The 20,398-nt window shown below is 37.3% G+C and overlaps 1 protein-coding gene and 1 pseudogene across 7 annotated transcripts in view; one reads left to right on the top strand and one right to left on the bottom strand.

Moving 5' to 3' along the window:
- Positions 1 to 20,398, top strand: part of Fam168a (family with sequence similarity 168 member A) — a 207,438-nt gene that overhangs the window by 87,771 nt on the left and 99,269 nt on the right. The window lies entirely within an intron of this gene.
- Positions 1 to 20,398, bottom strand: part of LOC124959591 (N-lysine methyltransferase KMT5A-like) — a 118,398-nt pseudogene that overhangs the window by 87,710 nt on the left and 10,290 nt on the right.

Below are 20,398 nucleotides of genomic sequence, written 5' to 3'. Positions count from 1 at the left end.
GAGCTGTGTGGACTCAGAGCGACCGCTCCTGAACACCGGGGGGCTGCCCGGAGGAGGAGGAGGAGCGCGGCGGGTCGCTTGGACTCAGAGTGACTTCCCAGGGCTATGGGCAGTTGGCGGGAGGAGGAGGCACGCAGTGAGTTACTTCGACTCCTAGCAAACGCACTGGAACACCGAGCGGCTGCCCGGAGGAAGAGGAGTGCAGTGGGTTACTGGGACTCGGAGCGACTATACGGGGCTCCAGGTAGCTGCTCAGAGGAGGGGCCGCATAGCCAGGTGATTAGGTGCAGAGCAGGGTCCCAGGACCTAGGTGGCTTCTTAGTGGAAGAGCTGCACAGAGACACGCTTAGGGGCGGAGCGAAGGTTCCAGGACTGCGGGCAGATTCTCTGAGGAGAGGCAGCCTAAGGAGACTCGTCTGTGAAGGGTGAGGCTCCCAGGCCCAGGAGGTAGGTCCATGCCCCTGGGAACGTTGCAGAGGAAGGCAGCCCAGTCCAGGCGGTAGTTGTGGATTGAGGGGAAACTTTAGGAGGGGAACTGACCAGCAAAACCTCCCCACCGGGCAAGTCTTCCCTGCCGGGTGAGGTTTTCCCACAAGGACGGTAAAACCAGACACACAAGCCCAAACAGGCCTTGCCTCAGCCCGCAACCTAGTTCCCCTTTGGAGGACCATTGGTCAACAAGTGGAGGCACCTCTGCCCACTAGCAGGGAATATACCCTGCCTGAAGGCCACCACCCCTAGAGAGGCAGCTTCCTTGTGGAGCACCGCATTATCAACTTCCTCCAAGACTTCAGGCTACTGAAGGCTAGAGGGGATATACTAGCAATCTTCAGGGACATTATAAGTCAATAGAGGAAATCTGCAATATCTTAGCGGTCCACTGATACCTGAACAATATGAGAAAACAAGGGAAGAAAATGCCCCAAACAGATCTAGATGTTACATCAATAAAATCCAATGACAGCATGGCAGAAGAAATGACAGAAAGGGAGTTCAGAATGTACATAATTAAAATGATCAGGGAAGCAAACGATGAGATGAAAGAGCAAATGCAGGCTTTGAATGATCACACCAATCGACAGTTAAAAGAGCAAATACAGGAAGCAAAAGATCATTTCAATAAAGAATTAGAGATACTGAAAAAAAACCAAACAAATCCTTGAAATGAAGGAAACAATAAACCAAATTAAGAACTCCATAGAAAGCATAACTAATAGGATAGAACACCTGGAAGACAGAACCTCAGATATTGAAGACAAAATATTTAACCTTGAAAACAAAGTTGAACAAACAGAGAAGATGGTAAGAAATCATGAAGAGAATCTCTAAGAACTATGGGATATCATGAAAAGGCCAAATTTAAGAATTATTGGGATTGAGGAAGGCTTAGAGAAACAAACCAAAGGAATGAACAATCTATTCAATGAAATAATATCATAAAATTTCCCAAATCTGAAGAATGAAATGGAAAATCAAGTCCAAGAGGCTTATAGGACTCCAAATACACAAAATTACAACAGACCCACACCAAGGCACTTTATAATGAACATACCTAACATACAAAATAAAGACAGAATTTTAAAGGCTGTAAGAGAAAAGAACCAAATTACATTCAGGGAGAAACCAATACGGATATCAGCAGATTTTTCAATCCAGACCCTAAAAGCTAGAAGGGCCTGGAACAACATTTTTCAAACCCTGAAAGAAAATGGATGCCAACCAAGAATCTTATACCCAGCAAAACTTACCTTCAAATTGGATGATGAAATAAAATCCTTCCATGATAAACAAAAGTTAAAAGAATTTACAAAAAGAAAGCCAGCATTACAGAACATTTTCAGCAAAATATTCCATGAGGAAGAGATGAAAAACAAAGAAGCAAATCAGCAAAGGGAGGAATTATCCTAAAGGAATTGTCAAATAAGGAGGAACCAAGTCGTGTCAAAAAAATAAATAAATAAATAAATAAAATAAAATAAATGAACCAAATGACTGGGAACACAAATCATATCTCAATAATAACCCTGAATGTTAATGGCCTGAACTCATCAATCAAAAGACATAGACTGGCAGATTGGATTAAAAAGAAAGATCCAACAATATGTTGCCTGCAAGAGACTCACCTCATAGAAAGAGATACCCATAGACTAAAGGTGAAAGGATGGGGAAAAACATACCATGCACATGGACTCAGCAAAAAAGCTGGAGTATCCATCCTCATTTCAGATAATGTGGACTTCAAGCCAAAGTTAGTCAGAAGGGATAAAGAAGGACATTTCATACTGCTTAAAGGAAGCATAAATCAGCAAGACATAACAATCATAAACATCTATGCCCCAAACAGTGGCTCATCACTGTACGTCAAACAAATCCTTCTCAATTTCAGAAACCAAATAGACCATAACACAGTAATACTAGGTGATTTTAACACACCTCTCTTACCACTGGACAGATCTTCCAAACAAAAATTGAACAAAGAAACCATAGATCTCAATAACACAATCAATAATTTAGACTTAACGGACATAATTAGAAGCTATTTTGAAAATCTACACTCCAAACAAAATAGAAAATTTCAAAGACATCAACAGGACATTAGACTTAACGGATGGTATATTATAGAATATACCATCCAACCAAGAGCGAATACACTTTCTTCTCAGCAGCACATGGATCCTTCTCTAAAATAGACCATATATTATGCCACAAAGCTAATGTTAGCAAATACAAGAAGATAGAGACACTACCTTGTATTCTATCAGATCATAATGGATTGAAGTTAGAAATAAATGAAAGAGTAAAAAAACAGAAACTACTCCAACACCTGGAGATTCAACAATATGCTATTATATGATGAATGGATAACAGAAGATATTAGGAAGGAAATTAAAAAATTCTTAGAGGTAAATGAGAACAAAGAAACATCATATCAAAATCTCTGGGACACTATGAAAGCAGTACTTAGAGGAAAATTTATATCATGGAGCGCATTCAATAAAAGAAGTAAAACTCAACAAATAAATGACCTAACACTACAGCTCAAAGCCCTAGAAAAAGAAGAACAGACCAACACCAAAAGTAGTAGAAGACAGGAAATAGTTAAACTCAGAACTGAAATCAACGAAATTGGAACAAAAGAAACAATACAAAAAATTGACAAAATAAATAGTTGGTTCTTTGAAAATTGATAAACCTTTAGCCACACTAACAAAGAGAAGACGAGAGAAAACCCAGATCATTAAAATTCGGAATGAACAAGGAAATATCACAACAGACACGACTGAAATACAAAACGTAATTAGAAGCTACTCTGAAAATCAATACTCCAACAAAATAGAAAATTTCGAAGACATCAACAGGTTTCTAGAGACATATGAATTGCCTAAACTGAACGAGGAGGACATACACAATTTAAATAGACCAATTTCAAGTAATGAAATAGAAGAAGTCATCAAAAGCCTACCAACAAAGAAAAGTCCGGGACCAGATGGGTTCTCAGCCAAGTTCTACAAAACCTTTAAAGAAGAGCTCATTCCAGTACTTCTCAAAGTATTCCATAAAATAGAAGAGGAGGGAACCCTCCCAAACTCATTCTGTGAAGCCAACATAACCCTTATACCTAAACCAGACAGAGACACATCGAGGAAAGAAAATTTCAGACCAATATCCTTAATGAACATCAACACAAAAAATCTCAACAAAATTTTAGTAAATTGCATACAAAAACATATTAAACAGATAGTGCACCATGATCAAGTGGGTTTCATCCCAGGGATGCAAGGTTGGTTCAACATCAGGAAATCAATAAATGTAATTCACCATATCAATAGACTTAAAGTCAAGAATCACATGATTATTTCAATAGATGCAGAAAAAGCATTCGATAAAATACAGCATCCCTTCATGCTCAAAACACTAGAAAAAATAGGGATAGTGGGAACATTCCTTAACATTGTAAAGGCCATCTATGCTAAGCCCATGGCTAATATCATTCTAAATGGTGAAAAACTGAAAGCATTCCCCCTAAAAACTGGAACAAGGCAGGGATGCCCTCTTTCACCACTTCTATTCAATATCATCCTTGAAACTCTAGCCAGAGTAATTAGACAAACTAAAGAAATTAAAGGGATATGAATAGGAAAAGAAGAACTCAAACTATCCCTTTTTGCTGATGATATGATTATATACTTAGAGGAACCAGTCAATTGCACGAGAAAACTTTTAGAACTCATAAGTGAATTCAGTAAAGTAGTGGGATATAAGATCAATGCACATAAATCTAATGCATTTTTATACATAAGTGATGAATCTTTGGAAAGAATAATTAGGAAAACTACCCCATTCACAATAGCCTCGAAAAAAATACTTGGGAATCAATCTCACAAAAGAGGTGAAAGTCCTCTACAATGAGAACTACAGAACACTAAAGAAAGAAATTAAAGAAAACCTTAGAAGATGGAAAGATCTCCCATGTTCTTGGATAGGCAGAATTAATATTGTCAAAATGGCCATACTACCAAAAGTGCTATACAGATTCAATGCAATTCCAAGTAAAATCCCAAGGATGTACCTTACAGAAATAGAGCAAGCAATTATGAATTTCATCTGGAAGAATAAGAAACCCAGAATAGCTAAAGCAATCCTTAGCAGAAAGAGTGAAGCAGGGGGTTTCGCAATACCAGATCTTCAACTCTACTACAAAGCAATAGTAACAAAAACAGCATGGTATTGGTACTAAAATAGACAGGTAGATCAATGGTACAGAATAGAGGACATGTACCCAAATCCAAATAAATACAATTTTCTCATACTAGACAAAGGGACCAAAAATATGCAATGGAGAAAAGATAGCCTCTTCAACAAATGGTGCTGGGAGAATTGGAAATCCATATGCAACAGAATGAAACTAAACCCATATCTCTCACCATGCACGAAACTAAACTCAAAATGGATTAAGGACCTCGGAATCAGACCAGAGACCCTGCATCTTATAGAAGAAAAAGTAGGTCCAGATCTTCAACATGTCGGCTTAGGACCAGACTTCCTCAACAGAACTCCCATAGCACAAGAAATAAAAGCAAGAATCAATAACTGGGACAGATTCAAACTAAATAGCTTTCTCTCAGCAAGGGAAACTATCAGCAATGCGAAGAGAGAGCCTACAGAGTGGGAGAAAATCTTTGCCAATCATACTTCAGATAGAGCACTAATTTCCAGAATCTATAAAGAACTCAAAAAACTCTACACCAAGAATGCAAATAATCCAATCCACAAATGGTCTAAGGAAATGAATAGTTACTTCACAGAAGAAGATCTACAAGCAATCAACAAACATATGGAAAAATGTTCAACATCTCTAGTAATAAGAGAAGTGCAAATCAAAACCACCCTAAGATGGGGCTGCAAATTAGTGCAGCCACTCTGGAAAGCTGTGTGGAGATTCCTTAGAAAACTTGGAATGGAACCACCATTTGACCCAGCTATCCCACTCCTTGGCCTATACCCCAAGGACTTAAAATCAGCATACTACAGAGATACAGCCACATCAATGTTCATAGCTGCTCAATTCACAATAGCCAGAGTGTGGAACCAACCTAGATGCCCTTCAGTTGATGAATGGATAAAGAAACTGTGGTATATATATATACAATGGAATATTACTCAGCCATAAAGAATGATAAAATTATGGCATTTGCAGGCAAATGGATAAAATTGGAGAATATCATGCTAAGTGAGATAAGCCAATCTCAAAAAACCAAAGGAAGAATGATCTCGCTGATAAGTGGATGATGACACATAATGGGGCATGGGAGGGGTTAGTTTTAGGGTTAGAGTTAGGGTTAGGGAGGGGGAAAAGAATGGAGGAAGGAAGGACTGTATAGAGGGAAAAGAGGGGTGGGAGGGATTGGAGGAAGGGAAAAAATAACAGAATGAATCAAACAACATTACCCTATGTAAATTTATGATTACACAAATTGTATGCCTTTATGCCATGTACAAACAGAGAAACAACATGTATTCCATTTGTTTATAATAAAAAAAAAGAAGAATGTAAAATAGAAGCCATGAAAAGATATCCCTTGATTGTGAGAACTGTGTAAACATGCAGACTTCTCTCATGGATGACCAAACACAAAATCTGCTTTCTACTGGAATAATAACTTTCCATCATTTCTTCTTTCTGTTTGTGATCCTCACCTCTCTGTGGGCCATTTTTTCACCTTCTATCAATTCCTAGCCTTCCTTTCTGCCCAACTGGGTGTGGGGGGTGGGTGTGCACGTACACACGTGAGTGCACGTTTTCTTTGTCAACAGCTGGTCCCTGAAGGTTTAGGATTTTTATGAAGAGTAAGTACAATAGTATCAATGAGACCAACTGGGATTAACATCTGACAAATAGTAGGTAGTGACTAATGGAAACTTTCATTGTCCATGATTTGTGCATCATCTGAATCATAGAACAGAGGAATGTCTAAAATTATCTGCCACATTCTAGGTACTGTTCTAACATGTGAGGCAAATAGTGAATAAAATAGATGAAAATTCCTATTACCATGGAACTTATATTTTATTGGGTAATATGCCATTAACAAGGTAAAAAATAAATATTAAGTAGAATAGTTAAGTGGGAAAGAAGAAATATAAAGCAAAGAAAAGAGAACTATAAGGTTGGAAGTGAAAGTTTGAATTGTTAGGGAACCAAAGAAAGTCTTACTGGAAAAGGTGATTTTTAATTAAGACTGGAGGTAAGTGAGAGAGTGAACTGAAAGAACAGGCAGAGGGAACAAGTGCCAGAGCGCTGACACCAGATCTGGTATGGTTCAGGACAGGATGGCTGTTTTGATCAAGGGGGAGGAGAGTAAGAGAAGAGATCAGAAGGTTGGTATGAGAGCAGATTTTGTTGAGTTTTGTAGGTCCTAGTGAAGACTTGGCTTTTCCCACTGAGTGAGGTAGATAGTCATTGAGGATTTTGATCAGAGCAGTGACTTCATCTGACTTAATGTTTTCATAGAATCATTCTGACTGCTACATTGAGAATAGAGAGAAAGAATATATGCAAAAACAAGACCAGTTAGGTGTGCACACACCTGTAAACCCAGCAATTTAGGAGGCAGAGGCAAAAGATCACAAGTTCAAGGCCAACCTACAGTAATTTAGTGAGACCCTGTCTCAAAATAAAAAGTGAAAAGGGTTGGGGATGTAGTGCAGTGGTAAAGTGCCTCTGGGTTCAGTCCTGAGTACCAAACAAAAAACAAAAGCTGACAGTTAGGAGGTAGTATCATTAATCCTTGTGAGAACTGATCGTAGCTTAGATTAAAATGGTAGATGTGGAGGTAGTGAAAATTTATTGAATATTGGATATATTAAATATGAGGTAGAACCACAAAAAATTTATTGATTGCCTGGTCATGAGGACTGAGAATAAAAGAATTCACAAATAACACCAGACTTTTGACCAGTGCAGTTGAAATCATGGAGTTGCAATTCACTGAACTGGGGAAAACTATGAGAAACAGATTTCAGAAGGCTGGGAGATAGTAAATATTAAAATATAGATTGTATTTAGTCATGGGATTAGATGAGATGACCTTGTGAATATATGGAGGTAGATCAGAGGCCCAAACTTGAACCTGGGTCATCACAAAATTTAGAAATTGAGAAGTTGCTGTCAGACCACAGGGAGAAAAACAAAACAAACACACTAAAACCCTGGTGAGTGTAGAGTCTGGAAGCCAAGTGAAAAGAGTATTTAAAAGAGTAGGGAAGCCAGTCACAGTGGCACACACCTGTAGTCCAAGTGATCAGGAGGCTAAAGGCCAGGAGGATTGTGACTTTGAGGCCAGCCTCAGCAAGTTGGCGAGGCCCTAAGCAACTTAGCGAGACCCTTTTTCACAACAAAAATAAATAAATAAATGAATAGGGTTGGGGATGTGATTCAGTGATAAAGCACCCCTGTGTTAAATCCCTAGTACTGAAATAAATAAATAAATATATTTATACATATGAATATATATAATACAAAAATAGAGAAAAAACGGTTTTTAAGAGGAGAGAGCAGTCTGTGATGCAGCTCAGTGGTAGAGAATATGCATGAGCCCCTGGGTTTGATCCCTAACACTGCAGAAAAATAAAGAGTAGACAAAAGGATCATGTGGGTCAAGTGCTGCTGACATGTCAAGGAAGATGAGGGCTGAAAATTGTTTCAAGTTTTTGCCTGGTAGAGGTCATTGGTGACTTTGAAAAGGACAGTGTTTGGGATTGTGGGAATGAAAATCTGGTCAGAGTGTGATCAAAAGAATGAGAGGAAAGGTGAAAAAAAATATAAACTAGCTTTTTCTAAGAACTTTGCTCTGAAGGGAAAGAAACAAAGTTGTAGTTGGCATGTTAGATGGTATCGAGAAATAATTTTTTTTAGTTTATCTTATGTATGTACTTTTAGATGAGACAAGTAATATGTTAATATGAATAATCTTGCAAAGAAGAGAAGTCCTAATAATGCTTGAGAAATGGGAGAAGTGACTGGAATAGTGTTCTTCATTGGTGAGGAAATTGAATGTAATATATCACTGGAGGGCTGGACATGGACTGTAATAAGGGAGAAGTTAGAGTTTGTGGACATAGAAGCGATTTGGTAGGTAAATCTGGAGAAGTTTGTGAAAGTTCTCATGAAAAGCAAAATGGATTGGACTAGGAAAATATAGAATGATTGTCAGGTAGCATTTAAAGCCACATGAAAATGATGGTCATGAGTTTAAAACTTAACTTTAGTAAACATAGCGGTATGTTTTCTTCCTTCCAACATTTGTACCAGTGTAGGCAGTGAGTAGATGGTGATTTGGGTTTAATAAAAATTGTGGTTTAATTAAACTAGTGTTAATACAAGTGGTGGGGGGGGCAATATTTATAAAAAATTGACTGAGGAGTTTAAAATAGTCACAGTTCTGAGGGACGTGAGAATTTGAGGAGAGTGATAGATAATGAAATGCAGGTAGAATTAGTAGAGTTGAAATGTCCAGATAGGTTGAAGCATTGTTAGAGTTGAAGTACTATAGTGACCAAACTAAAGATAGGAGATGGTTACAGAGTGAGATATTTGATACTAAGACTAAAGAAAGTGGACTGGGAAAGTAGCTCAGTGGCAAAGTGCTTGCCTGGTATTTTAGTCAGCTTTTTTTACTGCTTTGACCAAAAGATCTAACAAGAACAATTTTAGAGGAGGAAAAGTTTACTTGGCACTTACAGTTTCAGAGATCCCAGTTCATAGACGGCTGGCTTGATTGCTCTGGACCTGAAGTGAGGTAGACCACCATGGCAGAATGGTGTGGCAGAGGAAAGCAGCTCAGCACAGGATACCAGGAAGCAGAGAGAGAACCTCCCCCCACCATGGACAAAATATATACCCCAAAGGCACATCCCCAATGATACATCACCTCCAGATACACCCTTCCTACCTATATAGTTACCATCCAGTTAATCTCTATTGGGATTAATGCATTGAATAGGTTAAGGCTCTCATAATTCAATCCTTTTACCCCCAAGCTTTTTTGCATTGTCTCACACATGAGCTTTTGGGGGACACCTCTTTTTTTTTTAATTTATTTTTATTGTAAACAAATGGGATACATGTTGTTTCTGTTTGTACATGGAGTAACAACATACCATTTGCGCAATCATACATTTACGCAGGGTAATGATGTTCATTCTGTTATTTTTTCCTCCCCCCCACCCTCCCACCCCTCTTTTCCCTCTATATAGTCCTTCCTTCCTCCATTCTTGCCTCCCTCCCACCCTCCATTATGTGTCATCATCCACGTATCAGCAAGATCATTCATACTTTGGTTTTCTGAGATTGGCTTATCTCACTTAGCATGATGATCTCCAATTTCATCCATTTGCCTGCAAATGCCATAATTTTATTATTTTTTATAGCTGAGAAATATTCCATTGTATATATATATATATACCACAGCTTCTTTATCCATTCATCAATTGAAGGACATCTAGGTTGGTTCCACACTCTGGCTATTGTGAATTGAGCAGCTATGAACATTGATGTGGCTGTATCTCTGTAGTATGCTGATTTTAAGTCCTTGGGGTATAGGCCAAGGAGTGGGATAGCTGGGTCAAATGGTGGGTCCATTCCAAGTTTTCTAAGGAATCTCCACACAGCTTTCCAGAGTGGCTGCACTAATTTGCAGCCCTACCAGCAATGTATGAGCATAACTTTTTCCCCACATCCTCTCCAACACCTATTGTTGCTTGTATTCTTGATAATCACCATTCTAATTGGGATGAGATGGAATCTTAGTGTAGTTTTGATTTGCATTTCTCTTATTACTAAAGATGGGGAACATTTTTTCATATGTTTGTTGATTGCTTGTAGATCTTCTTCTGTGAAGCATCTGTTCATATCCTTAGCCCATTTGTTGATTGGGTTATTTGTATTCTTGATATAGAGTTTTTTGAGTTCTTTATATATTCTGGAAATTAGTGCTCTATCTAAAGTATGAGTGGCAAAGATATTCTCCCACTCTGTAGGCTCTCTCTTCACATTGCTGATAGTTTCCTTTGCTGAGAGAAAGCTATTTAGTTTGAATCTATCCCAGTTATTGATTCTTGCTTTTATTTCTTGTGCTATGGGAGTCCTGTTAAGGAAGTTTGATCCTAAGCCAACAAATTGAAGATTTGGCCCTGCTTTTTCTTCTATAAGATGCAGGGTCTCTGGTCTGATTTCAAGATCCTTGATCCATTGTGAGTTGATTTTTGTACAGGGTGAGAGATAGGGGTTTAGTTTCATTCTCTTGCATATGGATTTCCAGTTTTCCCAGCACCATTTGTTGAAGAGGCTATCTTTTCTCCATTGCATTATTTTGGCCCTTTTGTCTAGTATGAGAAAATTTTATTTGGGTTTGTATGCATGTCCTCTATTCTGTACCATTGATCTACCTATTTTGGTGCCAATACCATGCTGTTTTTGTTACTATTGCTTTGTAGTAGAGTGAAAGTTTTGGTATTGCGATACCCCCTGTTTCATTCTTCCTGCTAAGGATTACTTTAGCTATTCAGGGTTTCTTATTCTTCCAGATGAATTTCATAATTGCTTGCTCTATTTCTGTAAGGTACATCCTTGGGATTTTACTTGGAATTGCATTGAATAGCACTTTTGGTAGTATGGCCATTTTGACAATATTAATTCTGCTATCCAAGAACATGGGAGATCTTTCCATCTTCTAAGGTCTTCCTCAATTTCTTTCTTCAATGTTTTGAAGTTTTCATTGTAGAGATCTTTTACCTCTTTGGTTAGATTGATTCCCAAGGATTTTATTTTTCTGAGGCTATTGCAAATGGAGTTGTTTTCCTCATTTCCCTTTCAGCTGTTTTGTCGCTTGCATATAAAAATGCTTTAGATTTATGTGTGTTGATTTTATAGTCTGCTATATTGCTGAATTCATTGATGAGGTCTAGAATTTTCTGGAGGAGTGTTTGAATCTTCTAAATATAGAATCATGTCATCAGCTAATAGTGACAGCTTAAGTTCCTCTTTTCCTATTCGTATCCCTTTAATTTCTTTAGTCTGCCTAATTGCTCTGGCTAGAGTTTCGAGGACAGTGCTGAATAGAAGTGGTGAAAGAGGACATCCCTGTCTTGTTCCTGTGTTTAAAGGGAATGGTTTCAGTTTTTCTCCATTAAGAATGATGTTGGCCATGGGCTTAGCATAAATAGCCTTTACAATATTCAGGTATGTTCCTACTATCCCTATTTTTTCTAGTGTTTTGAGCATGAAGGGGTGTTGTATTTTGTCAAACGCTTTTTCTGCATCAATTGAAATAACCATATGATTCTGATCCTTGAGTCTATTGACATGATGGATTACATTTATTGATTTACGGATGTTAAAACCATCCTTGCATTCCAGGGATGAACCCCACTTGATCGTGGTGCATGATTTTTTTAATATGTTTTTGGATACGGTTTGCCAATATTTTGTTAAGGATCCTTGCATCTGTATTCATCAAGGTTATTGGTCTGAAATTTTCTTTCCTTGATGTGTCTTTTCCTGGTTTGGGTATGAGGGTGATATTAGCTTCATAGAATGAGTTTGGTAGGGTACCCTTCTTTTCTATTTCCTGGAATACTTTGAGAAGTATTGGAATGAGTTCTTCTTTGAAGGTCTTGTAGAACTCAGCTGAGAATCCGTCTGGTCCTGGGCTTTTCTTGGATGGTAGGTTTTTAATGGCTTCTTCTATTTATTGGTTGATATTGATCTGTTTAAATTGTGTATGTCCTCCTGGTTCAGTTTGGGAGGAGCATATGTCTCTAGAAATTTGTTGGTGTCTTCGGTAGTTTCTATTTTGTTGGAATACAGATTTTCAAAGTAGCTTCTCATTATGTTCTGTATCTCAGTGGTGTCTGTTGTGGAATTTCCTTTTTCATCACAAATTTTAGTAATTTGAGTTTTTTCTCTCCTTCTCTTTGTTAGTGTGGCTAAGGGTTTGTCTATTTTGTTTACTTTCTCAAAGAACCAACTTTTTGTTTTGTCAATAATGTGAATTGTTTCTTTTGTTTCAATTTCATTGATTTCAGCTCTGATTTTATTTATTTCCTGTCTTCTAGTACTTTTGCTGTTATTCTGTTCTTCTTTTTCTAGGACTTTGAGCTGTAATGTTAGGTCATTTAGTTGTTGACTTTTCATTCTTTTCTGGAATGCGCTCCATGCAGTGAATTTTCCTCTTAGTACTGCTTTCATAGGGGGGACACCTCTTATCTAAACTATAACATCTGGCATGCATGAGCCCCTGGGTTCAGTCCACAGCATCCCCCCCCCCAAAAAAAAAAAAAAACCACTCTAGAAAGCTATAATTATTAGTAATGACAAAGTCAAGGACAAGGTTATAACCATGGAAACAAAAGACTGAGGTAGCGTAGAAGTCAAGATCAGTGGAAGAGAGCAAGTCAAACAACTGAGAAGGCAGTTAGAATAGCTTATTCTAAACATTTATCTTATTTATTCAAACATTGATACCACATTGTCTTTTTTATTGAGGGTCATTTTACTTCCTAATGAATATGTTAGAATTTATTTTGAGAGCAGTAAGATGCTTCATTCAATTATCTATTTAGAAATATTTGTTCCAGATTAGAAATCAATTTGGAAATCTCAGTGGTACTTGAGGGGGGAAAATCCTACAGTGAGCTTTTTATTTTGTCTTGAAACCTAATAAATGATGGTCATTCTTATAGTTTGTGGTCATCTTTATCTGAAATGGGAAGTCTGCAGTGTTTTATAATTAAAAACCAGTGTTTTCCTGCTATAACATGGATGAACCTTGAAAACATTACGTGAAATGTCATTCACAAAAACCACAAATAGTATGTATTCTTACATGAGATTTCTAGAACAGTTAGTTATGACGTTCATGGGGACAGAAAGTTGAAAGGTGGTTGTCAGGATCTGGGTGGAGAGGGGACAATGGCGATTTCCTGTTTCATGGATATGAAGAGTCACGGTGGGAAGATAAGAAGTTGTGGAGATGGATGGTGGTGATAGTTACACAGCAGTGTGAATGTATTTCATATAATATATTGAACTGTGTACTTTAAAATGGTTAAAGTGGTAAATTTATGTTTATGTATATTTTACCATGAAAAAGCCAACTCAAAAAACTTAACATCACCCCAAAAATAACCCAGTCAATAACTGGGCTAAGGAACTGAACAGGCACTTCACAATACTTAATCAACAAACATGAAAAAATGTTCGTCATCTCTAGCAATTAGAGAAATGCAAATCAAAACTCTAAGATTTCATCTCACTCTAGTCAGAAGGGCAATTATCAAGAATATAAGTAATAAGTGTTGGCAAGGATGTAGGGGAAAAAGGTACATTCATACATTGTTGTTGGAACTGCAGATGGTTTGACCACTGTGGAAAGCAGTATGGAGATTCCTAAGAAAACTTGTAAGGGAACCACCATTTGACCCAGCTATTCCACCCCTCCTCGGTTTATACCCAAAGGACTTAAAATCAGCATACTACAGTGATGCAGGCCACATCAAAGTTTATAGCAGGTCATTTCACAATAACTAAACTATGAAACCCACCTAGATTCCCTTCAACAGATGAATGGATAAAGGAAATGTGGTACATATATACAGTGGAATATTACTTAGCCTTAAAGAATGAAATTATGACATTTTTCAGGTAAATGGATGGAACTAAAGAATATCCTGCTAAGTGAAATAAGCCAATCCCCAAAATCTAAAGTCATATATTTTCTCTGATAAGCAAATGTTGATCCATAGTTGGGGGTGAGTAGGGAAGAATGAAGGAATTTTGGATTATGCAGAGGGAATTGAGGGGAGGGGTGGGGCAGTGTGGATAGGAAGGATGGTAGAATGAGACAGACATTATTACCCTATATACATGTATGAAAAAAATTTTTTTTAAAAAGGCATAATAGTATCAAAATAAATAGATTAGCAGTGACAGGTGAAACAGGATGACAGAGTAAATGATGCCAGTATAATTTTAGTACTGGAAATTCTTGCTCATTTGGTAGCACATTCAGCTTTGAGCTTCCCAGTGACCAGAGCAAGGCCCAATCCAAGGGTCAAGAGTGTTCCTCATTTGTCATTTGTTCATTCACCTGATAGTTTATTAGTACATCTGGATTGTAAAACAGCATGATGTTATGAAAGGAACACTAGACCTCTGGGGACTGTAGATTTAGATTTGAGTACTTGGCCTTCCACCAAAAATCTGTGAGACCTTGAACAAATCATTTTTTATCTGTAAAACGATACTTGTTAACTCTTGCACACTCCTCATAAACTATAAAATTGCAGCACTGTGAAATTTTTTCTTGACCCTTTGCCAAGAAAAAGTGACATCCTCTCTGTTTCAAGCACTGTGTTCTAATGTAGCACCAGCATTGTAGTCAGTCTTGCCACTGTTTTCTCTCTTAAGGGCAGAGAACTGGCACATAGCGAATCCCAAGTATTTGTGTGGTTCAGTGAGTGACTGGATTCTATACTTAGGTAGGTTCCCTACAGATTTGCTTGTTCTTTCAAAAACAAACAAAACAAAAGACAACCAGACATGGTGGTGCCTGCCTGTAATCCCAGCAACTTGGGGAGCTGAGGCAGGAGGATTGCAACTTGGACATCAACCTCAACAATTTAGCAGACCCTAAGCAATTTAGTGTGACCCTGTCTTAAATTAAAAAATTAAAAGGGCTGGAGATGCAGCTCAGTGGTAAAGTACCCTTGGGTTCAAACCGCTACCCCCCCAAAAAATAATAATAATAATAACTTGAGAAGAAATTTTGTATTATTTGCAGGCATTTGCTTGAGAGACAATTTTGTTATGTTTTGATTAGCTAAAAAGTTATTTTCTTAAAGCAATTTTAATAGGGTTAAATGCTCTGGTGGTTTGAACCTGACATTTTGATGACGAGCATCTCATTTACAGGCAGACCCAAAAGCTGGTTGTTGGACTTTTGCATGAAAAGATCTTTCTGTGGAAGCTTTTCAGATATTGAGATTCTTCTTAACACATTCCTAGAAGTTAGATTTCCCATTTCATCTTTAAATCGAAACCTTTTCTAAAATGGAATGTTATGTACAGAATTGTAAAATGCAGAACTCTAATGTGCAGTCTGTTTACATTGGGCAGACAGTATGAAGAAGCAGATAACTACTATAAAAAGCTGGGCTTCTCTGTGGGGTCTGAATTGGCTCCTGTATAGGAAAAGGACAACTGGTGAAATCCAACACAATCCACAGTTGAATTACTAGTATAAAACTCATGCTTTTTTTTTCCTTTGGTAACAGGGATTGAACCCAGGGGCTCTTCACCTTGGAGCCACATCCTAGCCCTTTTTAAATATTAATTTAGAGACAGGGTCTTGCTGAGTTCTTAGGGCCTCACTAAGTTGTGGGGTCTGGCTTTGAACTCATGATCCTCCTGCCTCAGTCTCTTGAGCCACTGAGATTACAGGTGTGTGCCACCATGCCCAGCCATGCTAACTTCTTAGTTGTGACAATCTGGAGTGTGGCAATGTGAGGTGTTAATACCAGGGAGACTGGGAGGAGCATATATGGTAACTTTCTATACTGTTTTTCCAAATTTTCTGTAAATTTATATTATTTTTCAAAATAAAATATTTTATAATGTAAACCAATAATTGAAAATGTTAAGCAAACAAACAAACAAATTGGGCTTCTTTGCGTAACACACTAATGGATTCAGGAGAAAACCCCTCAAAGGGAATTTTCTTTTTTGTTACTGGTGCAATTCTCCTGCCTCAGCCTTCCAGTTTACTGGGATTACAGGTGTGTGCCACTATGCCTGACCTGCTTTCTTAAATTCATTTGGTTAAGAAAAGATTAATTTCTGAAAAGAAATCAAGCTGTTGAATTCCAGTCACTTCTTCATGTTTCATTAATTCATTCACTAATCTAGTTAAAAAGTTTTTATTGGAGTGTTCTGCTTTTGTACCAGGCCCTTTCTAGTAATTTAGTAGTAAATAAAACTTACAGCCGCTTTACCTCTTTGTGCTTAAAATGAGGCAGGAAAAAAAAAAGAATCCAGCAAACAAATCACAACCTCAATGAGTATTTATAACAGAAAAGTTCAGGGATCTCTGGCATCATAAAATGGCCTGTAGCCTTGCCATACCTGGCATTTTGATGTCCTCTGTAAGAGCTTGAGTGGACACTATTGAGAAACGGGGATGGGAATGATGATATTCTTGCCATGTTTTCCCTTAGGTTCTGTGCTTTAGCTTTCCAGAACTACTCGATATTCTCTGAATGTCTCACTCTCTCCTGGCATAATTTCACAAATGGCCTTTCCTTCTTTTCTTTCTGTAGAATTCATATCATTCTCAGAACATACCTTCTTTTGAAACCTTCTCTAGTCTCTCCCCTATTAAATAGAATTAGGTTTAGCTACATAAACAGAAATCTAAAGTAATAATGGGTTAAAAACACAGAGTTTTATTTTTCTCATGTAAAAAAAGTAAGAGGTAGGTAGTCCAGGGCTAAAATTGTTGTACCATGAACTTATCAAAACTGCCACCACCTTCCTGGGTTTAAGACTTCCAATCTCCAGATTACTTGGAAAAGAAGACCACTGAGCTCTAATCATGTTTTAAGTCTACATGGTGGGAAAAAGTTAAGGGAGAGGGAAGGGCAGGCAGATAGTATCTTTTCCTAAACTAGCACAATTCCTTTTAAGCAGCCTTCCCAGAAGTTCTGCATGGTATTTCATTTACACCCCATGGAACAGAACTAATTACATAGCCACCCCTAACTACCTGGGAGATTAGGAAATAGAATCCTTTGAGTATATTGCTGCCTATGACAGTCACAGCATTCCACTGCCCCTATTCCCCTCACATTTTCGTTCTTTCTTTATATTCTAGCAGTATGATAACAGTACTAGACTGCCATTAATTGCCAGTTTCCATGGCTTTCAGAAATTGTGTCTCATCAACCTCTGAATCTGTAACACCTTGCACAAGAACAGTAGGAACATTAGTTCATGTGTGTAAAATGAAAGTGTTGGGGCTGGAGGTATCACTCAGTGGTAGAGCATTTCTCTAACATGCAAGACCCTGGGTTCGATACCCAGCACCACAAAAAAATAAAACAAGGGTGTTGAACTAAATTATTTAATCCCTCTTTTGTGGGTACTGGGATTGAACTCAGGGGCACTCGACCACTGAGCCATACCCCCAGCCCTATTTTGTATTTTATTTAGAGACAGGGTCTCACTGAGTTACTTATCACCTCGCTGACTGGCTTTGAACTTGTAATCCTCCTGCCTCAGCCTCCTAAACTGCTGGGATTACAGGTGTGCACCACCTCACTACTTAATCCCTTTTAATTTAGAAAACCTGTAACTACTTCTTGGATCAATAACTTGTATTTTTAACAGCTTCATTGTAGTATAATTTGTATATAATAAAATCCACCCATTTTGAGTTTATAATGCAATGTTTTTAGCAAATTTACAGATTTGTGCAGCTATCCCCAAATTCTAGTTTTAGACCATTTTTGTTGGTTCAAAGAAATCTCTTACTCTTTATCTGTAGTCAGTCTCCATTTCTTTTGAGTTCCAGACAATCAAAAATCTATTGTCTGTTTCTGTAGATTTGCCTTTTCTGAACATTTCATATAAACAGAAGGATAAAATACATGTTTTTTTTTTTTGCTTTGACTTGTTTCTGTTGGCACAGTATTTTCAAAGTTAATCCATGTTGTGACATGGATTAGTAGTTTATCCCTTTTATTGCTATTACTGTTGATACTTAAAAATTTTAAGTTTATTCTCCTAGTGGTTACTTTGGGTATTAAATATGCATCCTTACTTGTTACAGTTTATTGTATTATAATATTTCAGATATAGAACTAATTTCAGTAAAATAAAGAAACTTTGCTCTCATATAGCTCTATTCCCATGCTCCTTTACTTTGGACTCTTGCTTTTATGAGAACTATATGTTTTTATTACATCATTACATATCCTAAAAGCTAACAATACAATTTTGTAATTAAATCATTTAAGAGAAAAAAAATATTTATACTACTGTCTATCCTATTACCTAGTCACCTTTACTGGTGCTCTTTAGTTTTTTGTATGAATTTGAATTACTATTATCACTTCCTTTTAGCCTTAGTATTTCTTTAGGGTTTTTTGAAGCACAGGTTGCTAGCAATGAATTCTCTCAGTTGTTATTTGTCTGGGAATGTATTTATGTGTCTTCAATTTCAAAAGGTAGGTTTGCCAGGTTTAAAATTCTTGATTTTAAAAGGCTGCTTTGGGTCAATTTTTTTTTTTTGCGGTGCCGGGGATTGAACCCAGGGCCTTGTGCTTGCAAGGCAAGCACTCTACCAACTGAGCTATAGCCCCAGCTAAAATTCTTGATTGACAGGTTTTTCTTTCAGCATATTAAATACATCATCCCCCTCCCCACCCCTGCCTTCTGGCCTCCATTATTTCTAATAAGAAATCAACTGGTAATCTTATTAGTGTTCCCTTTTATCTGGGAACTTGTTTTCTCTTTCTGTTTTTGAAATGTTCCCTTTGACTTTCCCATTTTTTTGTGTTTATCCTGCTTGGTGTTCATTGTGTTTGTGGGATGTGTAGTTATAGTAGCCTGTTTTTATTGTTGTTTTTGTTAACTATGAGGCAGCCTGCTTATAAAGAAAAAAAGTTTATTTAACTCGCCATTTTGCAGGCATGGAACACCCTGTCCCCACCCCCAGTTGCAGCCCCTCATGACAGATTTCAGTGATGGTAGCATATGTGAGAGCAGGAGATCACATCATCAGACAGGAAGCCAGAAAGGCTGGAATCCCACAATCCATTCCAAGGTCATATCTTCAGTGACCTGAGGACTTCCCACTAGGTTCCACCTTTTAAAGGTTGTATATCACTTCCTGATACCCCACCCTGAGGACCAAGCCTCCAACATATGAACCTTGTTATTGTTATTGTTAAATCAAGTTTGGGAAGTTTGGGGCCATTATATCTTAAAAGATTTTTTTCTTCCTACTTTTCCTTTTGGAATTCTCATTACATGTTTTTCTTTCTTTTTTTATTACTTGTTTTTCTTTCTTTTTTTTCTTTTTTCTTTTTTGTATATCCTGTAGGTCTCTGGGACTCTATTTTTCTTCATCTTTTCTTTTTGTTTTTCAGATTGCATGATCTATATTGATCTGCCTTCGAGTTCAGTAATTCTGCCAACTCAGATTTGCTGTTGAACCCTTCTTGAATGTTTCATTTTAGAATATAATTTCAGTTTGGTTCTTTTTACTTTTATAAGTTTTGTTTATTGGTATTTTGTGTTGATGAGTTATTATAATTATACTTTCCTTTTAATTCTTTAAAGTATGACTTTCTTTAGTTTTCTTAACATTTTTAATTGCTGCTTTGAAGTTTTTATCTCCTGATACCAATATTTTGATTCCTTAACATTTGGATCTAACATTGCCTGCCTTTACTTCCCACAAATAGGCCATGCTATATTGTTTCTTTGCATTTTTCATGAGATTTGTTGTTGAAAGACATATGTTTAAAATAATATATTGTTATAACTCTTGATTCAGGTCCCCCTTTGCTCTCACCACTAAGAGGGTATTTTTGCTAGGGTTTTTTTGTTTAGTGACTTATTTAGATTCTTCTGTAAATCGGTCATTTTTTTCAGTGTGTGACTACTTGTGTCTCTGGTCATATTTTAAAAAATTTTTATTTTAATTTTCAAACTTGACTTTCTAAAGACTATCCTTGGGCATAGATTAGTGGCCAATTATTCATTGGTCAGGGGTTGTGCTTAAACCCTATAGACTTGGAAGACTTTCACCCTTTACTGATGGATCTGTATATAGTT

Source organism: Sciurus carolinensis, chromosome 11, assembly GCF_902686445.1.
Source record: "Sciurus carolinensis chromosome 11, mSciCar1.2, whole genome shotgun sequence".
NCBI classification, from domain to species: Eukaryota; Metazoa; Chordata; class Mammalia; order Rodentia; family Sciuridae; genus Sciurus; species Sciurus carolinensis.
The sequence above is the reverse complement of the archived record's forward strand: the minus strand, read 5'-3'. Positions and strand labels throughout refer to the sequence as shown.